At 36.3% G+C, this 10,858-nt stretch overlaps 1 protein-coding gene across 5 annotated transcripts in view; it reads right to left on the bottom strand.

The window, feature by feature from the left end:
* Positions 1-10,858, bottom strand: part of OSBPL9 (oxysterol binding protein like 9) — a 179,338-nt gene that overhangs the window by 71,485 nt on the left and 96,995 nt on the right. The window lies entirely within an intron of this gene.

Consider the following 10,858-nt stretch of genomic DNA (forward strand, 5'->3'; position numbering starts at 1 on the left):
ATATACTTTCTCAGTAAACAAAAGCATGGGTGCCTTGTTTTATAAATCCGGGAAACTTCGTCGGTCTGCTGTTATGCCACAGCTCCAAAAGGAATGTAGGTGGCTTGTGAAGATGCTTCAAGAAACCAAATGGCATAACTTCAAATTAGATCAAAAGCTCGGACTTAGAGGATCTTAACAGAGACTCATCCAAAATGCAGGAAATAACAGACATAAATAATTAACTTAACTGCTCTGGAGGCCAATCTCCTTTTCTTTCTCTTACTATTTTTCCTCCCGGTTATTTATACATCTGCAACTCTACTAAATTCCTAAGCATCTAATTTTTGTAGCTCTGTTGCTAGCCCCTACAACTAGCATAGTGTGAACTGCACAGAAGGCTCGATAAATGCTTGCTGCACTCTAGGTTAAAGATACCTACAGTTTTACGTAATTTTTTTCAAAATGCTCAATACCAAATGCACTCTCTTCTTGCCATACCCACTCCTCAAAGCCTGGTCTTCCCGTACTGCCTCTATATCAGTAAAGGAAAGCCACTACGGTCCACTCTAATACGCAAACCATAAACCTAGCAGCCCATGATGCCTCCCTCATTCCATATTCAGTCCATCAAGTTCATTTTTACCTCCTCAATACATTCTCCATTCTGTCCACTTCTCTCCATTACCACCACTCAGTCATAGGTCTGGGCCTCTTGGAATAAACTTCCTGAATCCACCCTAGTTCCTCCAATTCATTCTTCTTTTTTTTTTAAAGATTTTATTTATTTATTTGACAGAGACACAGCGAGAGAGGGAACACAAGCAGGGGGAGTGGAAGAGGGAGAAGCACGCTTCCTGTGGAGCAGGGAGCCTATGCAGGGCTCTACCCCAGGACCCTGGGATCATGACCTGAGCTGAAGGCAGACGCTTAACGACTGAGCCACCCAGTGCCCCCCTCCAATTCATTTTTTTTTTTTTTAATTTTATTTATTTGACAGAGACACATCGAGAGAGGGAACACAAGTGGGGGAGCACAAGTGGGGGAGAGGCAGAAGCAGGCTTCCTGTTGAGCAGGGAGCCCGATGTGGGACTCGATCCCAGGACCGCAGGATCATGACCTGAGCCAAAGGCAGATGCTTAGCGACTGGGCCACCCAGGCGCCCCCAATTCATTCTTAACACTAGAGCCACAGTACTTGGTTTCCAAAGCCAATTTCATTACTCCCTCATCACCCCTTACCACAACCAGTTAAAGAACTTCAAGTGCTTTCCACTGTGCTTAGGCTACAATTCAGTCTTTAACAATGGCTTACAAAGTTTAGCCCTACTTACCGTCTAGCTCCATTTTACACCTTGCACTCCCTCATTTTCTGCACTACACACAATGACCTTTTTCAAGTTTCTTCAATTTGCCATGAACTTTCCAACCTCAGGGCCTTGACACAGGCTGTTATTTCTGTATTTTACACTATCCCCTTGACACCAATCCCTTCAATTTACGGCTATTCATCATCTTGTCCTCCCCACCTATGTGAATTCTTCCTATCATATGTTCTCATGGCTTCTGCAACTCTCCTTATCACAGCTGTAATTTTATGTGTACTTAAGTTATTTTTCATTAACCTTATTGAGTTATAATTTACATATAATAAAACACATCCATTTTAGATGTACAGTTCAATATATTTTGATAAATGTATGCACACATGTAATCACCACCACAATTAAGACAGAACATTTCTATCATCCCCAAATTTCCCTAATGGCCCTCAAGCAGTCAATTCCACCAACCACTTCTCTGCTTCCTATCTAACTGCATTATTCTTTCATTAATGTTATGTTCATCACTAGACCGTAAGCTTAATGAAGCAAGGATCTATCTGATTTTGTTCAACATTATATCCTCAGTATTTAGCTACATGCCTGGCACATATTAGTGCTCAATAATGGATTTCCTATGGTAATAGGTTCTGAAAATAAACATCAACTATATGATAAATATCAATTAAACTATAAACAGTGATGTAGAAAAATTCATTAATTTTGCCAAATGGACAAGGTCAATGTCTAACAACTTCCACTAACACCCTTTAAAGTTCTCCTTTAATACCTGCTTTTCTAGCGGTTAATTTTGTGCCTAAGCAGCCCAAAGGATGTAATTCAATACTGGCTGATCTAACAGTTCTCCAGGCCAGGGAAAAAAGCCTACAACTCTAATTCTGTCTATGTACTGTACTGTTTGAGTCCATAAGAGACATAATACTCATTTATATCATTCTTGCTTATCAGGTCCTTCATGTGTTTATCTCCCCAACTAGACAAAGAAACCCATGAAGGGTCATCAGTGACTTCGTATTTAACAGTGCTTACCAAAGTATTAGATTTTTAAAGTGTCCTCCACATCACCCATCATTATCATTATCATCATCACCATCATCATCATGGGTCAGTAGTTTCAAAATCTAATGCACTGTCATTTTTGATAGACTAGTGTAAATAGTAAAGTTCAGTAAAATTTTAGCAGATCCAATTATCATTAGTTTTTTATGAATAGGCTTAAGTGTTAAGATTAGGGGTAATGGCAATAGAGTATATGATTTACAATGGTCTCTTAATACAACTGAGTCTTCCTCAACTGCATATATAAAACTCTAGGTTCTAGTTACCCATTTAAAGAGGTCACAGCTACAGCCCAAAATCTACCTTTTCACAGTTTCATGCTAGAGATAACTATTTGTTACAGACATGTAGTTCTCATTTCCTAATCCTTGTATAAAGTTAGTGTGCATAAAAGATGTAGCATTTAAAATGAAAAGTAACTATAAAATACAAGGCAACTTTACCCAATTTATCCCAAGAAATTATAAGACTTCTAATCAAATTTGGCAACTCAAGCGTTGTTTTTTTTTGTTTTTTTTTTTTAAACATCTACAGGTTACTTCAGAAGAAAGATAAGGGACCAATGCCTTAAACCCATATATAACAACTGATTTCCAACGTATGTATTAAAAAAAAAAAAAAAAAACTTCAATACTTATCTTTGAACTACATAACTAAATCTATTACATGATTAAATTAAATTAGTACTTTTTCTGTTTTTGTTCAAAATAAAGAAGAATACAATAGGATGATTAAGAAGACAAAAAACAACCTGAGAAAAATTAAAATACTAAGATTCAGGGTGAGGGGGTCTTTCAAATGGCAAGTCAAGCAAAAATAGGCCAACTTTACCTACAGCTATTAAGATGAAAAGAAAATTTTAACCAAATGGAATTCATGCACTACTTTCAAAAATATTATTTCTGCTAGAGAGCCCAATAATGTTTACCTATAAATCACATTTTGCTCTGGTGTCACCTAAGACATAGACAACAAATACTTTTGGTAGCAACAGAAGCAAAAAAAGAAGCAAAATAGGAGGAAAAATTCATAGTTTCCCTATGAATTTACTTTGTAACTCAGGCCAAATGACTGGAACGGATAACATTAAAGGACAACTCTTGGAAGGAGGATATGTAGCTCCACTATTTTGTCTGACCAGTACCTGAAAGTCTCAAAACTAAAGTCAGCCAATAAATTTCCACATAGAAACTTTGGCCATATGGAATAAAAACACCACTTGCCATATGGTAGAAGCAGTCCTTACCATCTCATGATCAAGGTGACCATCCATGTTCCAAAAGTTTGTTTTATTTGCAATTCTTAATGCATTATCAGACTGAAGAATTATTTTATTCAAAGTTCGGAACAAACACCCTCTATAAACCTCATAATGGCTATGATAGTGTACTGCCTTGTTCACTAAGTATCTCCTCCACATAGGGACTGACATGTAGTAGGTGCTTAATTAGGTCTCTTGAATGAATGAAATGCCAGGTACTATTGCATGAAAACAGCAGTTTAAACAAATAAAAAGGCTGAAAATAGCTAGTCTAGCAAGCAGAACAGAGAAAGCAGAGAGACAGAAGGCTGTTGTTTTTCTGTATGAGCCTTTTAGTACTATTTAATTTTAAAAACTTGTATTAGGCACTATTGCCCCAATTTTTACACATAAAATCCTGCATCAGTCACTTAACTTTCTTCTGAAACAACTTGTAGATTTCATTAAAAACACATGAGTTAAAAACAACAAAAACAACACAAGTTGTTAAATTTGGTTGGAAGTACAGAGCTCCTTGCCACAAGATGGGTGAGATGGCTTTGTATTACATAATTACTCTTCATTTTAAATGCTCTAACTTTACCTTAGGAAGTTAACAAATGAGAACTATGTGTTTATCTCTAAAGAAAGGGTGTGGGAAACACTATTGCTTTTATTTTATATACTTCTGCATAGTTTAAAATTTTTTAGAAGCATGACTTATGTCATTATTTTAACAGTTTTTTAAAACTTCAATCCTCATGATTTTTATTTTCTACTTTATACTAGACTGAGCTCTGTAAAGACAAGGACAACATGTCATTTATTCACAATATCCTTTACAACTAGTGCATGGAATACATTAAATACATATAAGTATTTACCAAATGCATAAAACTTTTTTGTATTCTCCATATGTTCTGAATTGAACATGCACTTTTTTTTAAAATTTTAAACTTTATTTTTATACAGAGAAGGCAGGAAATATAAGTTCTAAAAGATGTCCATAAAAACACACAGTTAAGGTAAATTTCTGGCAGTTAAAGGAATAACCTTTAGCAACTATAAAACTGGACCATTTGTTCTTATTTGTTTCCCAAGAGTTCAAGATAGATGGAACAACAGAACTGAATAAAAAATGAATCCTAAAATCCTAAGTTCCAACTTAGGAGCCAGAAATTCATCTGCCCTCAGTAATAGCAATGACACTGGTAACAACGCTTAGGGGAATTTTCCTTTGTTATAGGAAACCCAAGTATTACTGGCTACTTCTCCATACCGTTTACCTGTGGAAAAGGTGACACATCTATATTGCAATCATTTTCTTGGGGTAACAAAGCATTTCAAGGGAGAAAAAACACATCTATTTTTCTACATGACACAAAAATAAAATCTTAAGGTGGTAGGAGAAAACAGATCTTTACTGAAAAACTGAAATGTTCAAAACACTAATCTTCAGTGAAGTAGCCTAACACTCAAGAATAGTACTCAAAAGATTTCAGTTAATTTTAGTTACCCAGTTAGACACATGAGCCATTATCAAAAAGAGGGTAGAATCAAGGTATCCTAACACTAAAGATTAATTTCTCAGCTACTATCCCAAATTTCACCTTAAATATAAATTTGTGTTTGTCTATAACAAAAGTTTGGCAGATATGTAATTAACTGAAGTATCTAATTTTGAAAAAAAAAAAAAAAGCTTCAAAATGGCTCTATTATTTTTTCAGCTTCAATGATTTGCAATCTGAATTCTATCACTTTTCCTTTATGAATAATGATGTTTTACTCACAGATTCAGGGGTATTTCTGGTGAGGTTTCTAACAGCCCTCTCTATTCCCCTCAACCATATTCTTACACAAGGTATCATGTCCTTTCCTCTCTAGGGCCTTGGGATCAAAGCCAATGGACAGTGAATGTATAGTAAAGGGCAAAAATTACAAAATTACAAGACCGTAGCAATGAAATTCCAATTTAATAACCGCCTAAGATGCAGTCTACAGTGACCTACATAAACTTATATAGGCGAGGACAATTATAGCCCAATTTCTTGGCCCAAACAACAACCACAGAAGCCATTTGGTATAAAATTCTTTTGAATATCAACTAAGTTATAGCATAAAAGCAAAAAATGTAAAGGTCTATATTACTCAATTAGTATACATCCACATGAAGGTTCTTAAATTGGGATCTAAAAAAGTATTTACCATATTCTTTTATGTTTTCATTTTGATAACCTACAGAAATCTGTATAACCACACTGAATCATCTCAGTAACAACCTTAAATCCAAGTGGTACCAAGTTACTTCATTGTCCGTTTTTGTTTATGATCAAGTTGGCACCAAGTACTACTACTTGTCACAGAAGAGCCTTGACCATGAAAATGACAGGTGTGAACTGAAGGCCAAATAACCTCATAAGATGTGATGTACAAATGAAGGTTTCCCAGTAGTCAGAACAGAGAAAAGTGGCAAGATGAGTCATAATCCACAGTAGTGTACTCATGTCAAACTTAAAAAAGTACACAGCAGTGTACCCACGTCAAACAAACTAAGAGTCAGTACCATTTTTTTTTTAAAGATTTTATTTATTTATTTGACAGAGAGAGACACAGCAAGAGAGGGAACACAAGCAGGGGGAGTGGGAGAGGGAGAAGCAGGCTTCCCGCTGAGCAGGGAGCCCGATGCGGGGCTCGATCCCAGGACTCTGGGATCATGACCTGAGCCGAAGGCAGATGCTTAACGACTGAGCCACCCAGGCGCCCCGAGTCAGTACCATTTTCATATTGTAAGTGGTGACCCGTTTTTACAAGGCAATATCATTTATCACATTAAATAAATGTTGATTTAGATTTTATTGCTTTGTGTTTGGTTTGTATTTCACTTGCAATTTTCTTTTGGATATAAATTTAGTTCTATATGATTTTAAATCTAAGAAGTTTGTACCTAGCTTTGTTTGCCCACATTAAATAACATGATATATATAATATTTTAAACACTGGAATTCTGGGCATGCAAGAGTTTTTTACTAAAATAGGCCCAAGTTTACTGAAGTTTATACAACTCTTTTTACATCTGTATGATATCCAGGCAAGCTGCTATGATTCACTATACTTTGTATAATATAGGACGATACTGCAAAACCTACACGATGTAGCATCCTATCTTCTTCCAGTGATAAATCCCTTTGCTAGGCAATCTCTCAGCATTTAGTTCATACTAAAGCTTACTAGGGCAAATTAAGAATCTGAAAGGTTTCCCTCCATTAATCAGTATCATCAAATATCCACTGAAGACTTCTTACAGGCTAACAAGAAGGGATTAAGAAGCTCAAAAGCACCTCTGCCCCCTCTTCAAGGACTGTCCTAATTTAGTTGGGTGTAAATACATGAAAAGATAACAAAAGCTAACATACAAGTTTAGAATGACTACTGGAAACTCAACTTCCATAGGAGTTGAAAGGAGAGAAGATTTTAGTTGTCTTCTCCCATTCTCAGACTATCCTAATTGCAATTTTAAGATACCCACAGAAGGGGCACAATCAATTAAGCATCTGACTCTTGGTTTCAGCTCAGGTCATGATCTCATAGGTCCTGGGATCGAGCCCTACATTGGGTTCCATGCTTAGCGTGGAGTCTGCTTAAAAGATTCTCTCCCTCTGCCCCTCCCCCAATGTGTGTGTACAGGCTCTCTCTCAAAAAAATAAATAAATCTTAAGATACCCATAGAAGAGCAAGAACAACAGGAAAAGAAGAGAGGAAAGATGGAAGGAAAAGGAAAAGGTACAAGACATGCTCTAAATGAATTTACTGTTAAATAAATATTTATGAATACCTTCACCATATAAGGTGTAATGTGCTAGAGATATTATAACATCTTAACACAACTACTTGACTGAGGTTTTACACCTACCTTTAAAGATCAGCTAAGGTTTAAAAGAGGTTTAAAAGAAGTTAAATACTTATCCCACGTTACATATCTAATAAGATGCCAGAGCCAGGACCCAAGTCCTGGTCAGCCTGGCTCTAAAGATTTTCTACTATAATATACTGCTTCTTAAACCATATTCAGAAGGTTAGACAGGGACTGTTGAGCTTGGCACAGGTACAATGGGAAAAATACTATCAAAAAGTTAGGTTCTCTCTTGCCTCGTGAAACTTATAATCTCAAGTGGGCAATGAGTTATATAATAATGTATTATTATAAGAGATAATGCATGTGAAGTCCATGCAGTTCCCGGCACATAAGAAGTGCTCAAATATTAGTTGCTACTGTTATATTATATACCAGAATGCTATATGGGCTACACAGAAGGAGAAATTACAGCAGAGGTTAAAGAGGTAAGAGACTATTTTTTATTACAGTGATAAGAAAGAGATGAAATGAAGAGGTAATATGTGCACTGGGTTTTGAATGACTGGAATTAATCTTACAGTGGCAAATTTGAGGACTGGGGATGGTGAGGACTTAGAGAGAGTAGCATGAGTAGAAGCATGGAACCAGAAACATGTAGGAACAGGAGGTGGAAAAGGCAGGTTGGCATCAAATCAAAGAGAGCCTGAAATCCCCTAATAAAAAGTTTTACTTCATCCTACAGGCAAATGTAAATCATTAAAGGTTTTTCACTGTTATAGATGCCCTAAGGTCATTTATTAAAGGTATTCTTTTATAAGATGAAGAGAATAAATTCAGGAAATATATGAGGGCACCAGAGATAGTAAGATGCAACTTATATGACAGTCAAAGTGAACATCAGAGGAGTGTGAGAGATCCTATTAAAAAAAGACACCACACACACACACACACACACACACACACACACACACACACACACACACACACACACACACCAGATTTGGCAGTTTAGAAGTTATCACCCAAAAGGACTCTCAATTTTCAAACTTCAGTGGCTCAGAGAATAACACTGTCATTAATAGAAACAGAAAAATGAGATAAAGAGATGGGTTTGAAGAGGAAAGAAATGATAAGTTCAGTTTTAGCCATGTTGAGGTTGAGTTTCAGGGAGCCATCTAACTGGCAAAATCCAAAAGGAAAGAGTGTGGGACTAAAGCTAAATATGAAAAGATATATATATATATATACACATATAAAGAAGGGGAGTGGTGTAGAGGGAAAGAAGAGTCACCTACACAGAAGTTTTAGCTGAATCCATGAAAATGGTGAGGACTACTGGGAGGGAGAGGGAGTAAGGTCATAGTCTCAAAGGAAACACCATGTAGTCACGAGTATGGGTGTTGTATTAACTCTGGGAAAGAGTAAGAATGTTTTTCTTTGAAATATGCAAAGCAGAGAAAGTAAGTATAGGTGAAATCACTAAGAACTATCGAAGACCTTTTTCTATGAAGAAGGGAGCAGGCTGTATTAGATACTGAAAGCTAATGAAAAATATTCCACTGTGGGGATTTAACTGAAAATCAAGGAGTCAATAAGAAGACTGTTGAATAGTTATAGAAATCCAATTAAAGTTAGACAAAATTTAAAAATTGTGATATATATAGCCATCTCAATATTATGACCTCTAACAGTACTAGAAGCAGAGAAACCAGACAATGGGGCCCTGGGGAATGGAAACGAGAATGGGACACAGTACAAAACATCCAATGACAAAAAATTCTATAAGTGATAGCAAAATCAGTGTTGAAGAAGCAGATATAAGATCTACACTGGAGGATGACATAGGCAAAACTAGAAAGGTACTAAATGGCCAGGAAAAATGGAGAAGTAGAGCTCAGACCAAAATGAGGAAGAAAAGTTCAGAAGTAAAGTGATAGAGGGTGAAGGTAAGAAAACTGTGGTCAAAGAGAAAATACTTTTAGGGGTGCCTGGGTGGCTCAGTCGTTAAGCATTCTGCCTTCGGCTCAGGTCATGATCCCAGAGTCCTGGGATCGAGCCCCGCATCGGGCTCCCTGCTCAGCGGGAAGCCTGCTTCTCCCTCTCCCACTCCCCCTGCTTGTGTTCCCTCTCTTGCTGTGTCTCTCTCTGTCAAATAAATAAATAAAATCTTTAAAAAAAAAATGGTACTGACTCTTAGTTTGTTTGACGTGGGTACACTGCTGTGTACTTTTTTAAGTTTGACATGAGTACACTACTGTGGATTATGACTCATCTTGCCACTTTTCTCTGTTCTGACTACTGGGAAACCTTCATTTGTACATCACATCTTATGAGGTTATTTGGCCTTCAGTTCACACCTGTCATTTTCATGGTCAAGGCTCTTCTGTGACAAGTAGTAGTACTTGGTGCCAACTTGATCATAAACAAAAACGGACAATGAAGTAACTTGGTACCACTTGGATTTAAGGTTGTTACTGAGATGATTCAGTGTGGTTATACAGATTTCTGTAGGTTATCAAAATGAAAACATAAAAGAATATGGTAAATACTTTTTTAGATCCCAATTTAAGAACCTTCATGTGGATGTATACTAATTGAGTAATATAGACCTTTACATTTTTTGCTTTTATGCTATAACTTAGTTGATATTCAAAAGAATTTTATACCAAATGGCTTCTGTGGTTGTTGTTTGGGCCAAGAAATTGGGCTATAATTGTCCTCGCCTATATAAGTTTATGTAGGTCACTGTAGACTGCATCTTAGGCGGTTATTAAATTGGAATTTCATTGCTACGGTCTTGTAATTTTGTAATTTTTGCCCTTTACTATACATTCACTGTCCATTGGCTTTGATCCCAAGGCCCTAGAGAGGAAAGGACATGATACCTTGTGTAAGAATATGGTTGAGGGGAATAGAGAGGGCTGTTAGAAACCTCACCAGAAATACCCCTGAATCTGTGAGTAAAACATCATTATTCATAAAGGAAAAGTGATAGAATTCAGATTGCAAATCATTGAAGCTGAAAAAATAATAGAGCCATTTTGAAGCTTTTTTTTTTTTTTTCAAAATTAGATACTTCAGTTAATTACATATCTGCCAAACTTTTGTTATAGACAAACACAAATTTATATTTAAGGTGAAATTTGGGATAGTAGCTGAGAAATTAATCTTTAGTGTTAGGATACCTTGATTCTACCCTCTTTTTGATAATGGCTCATGTGTCTAACTGGGTAACTAAAATTAACTGAAATCTTTTGAGTACTATTCTTGAGTGTTAGGCTACTTCACTGAAGATTAGTGTTTTGAACATTTCAGTTTTTCAGTAAAGATCTGTTTTCTCCTACCACCTTAAGATTTTATTTTTGTGTCATGTAGAAAAATAGAT

The sequence above is a fragment of the Halichoerus grypus genome, chromosome 5 (genome assembly GCF_964656455.1).
Source record: "Halichoerus grypus chromosome 5, mHalGry1.hap1.1, whole genome shotgun sequence".
NCBI classification, from domain to species: Eukaryota; Metazoa; Chordata; class Mammalia; order Carnivora; family Phocidae; genus Halichoerus; species Halichoerus grypus.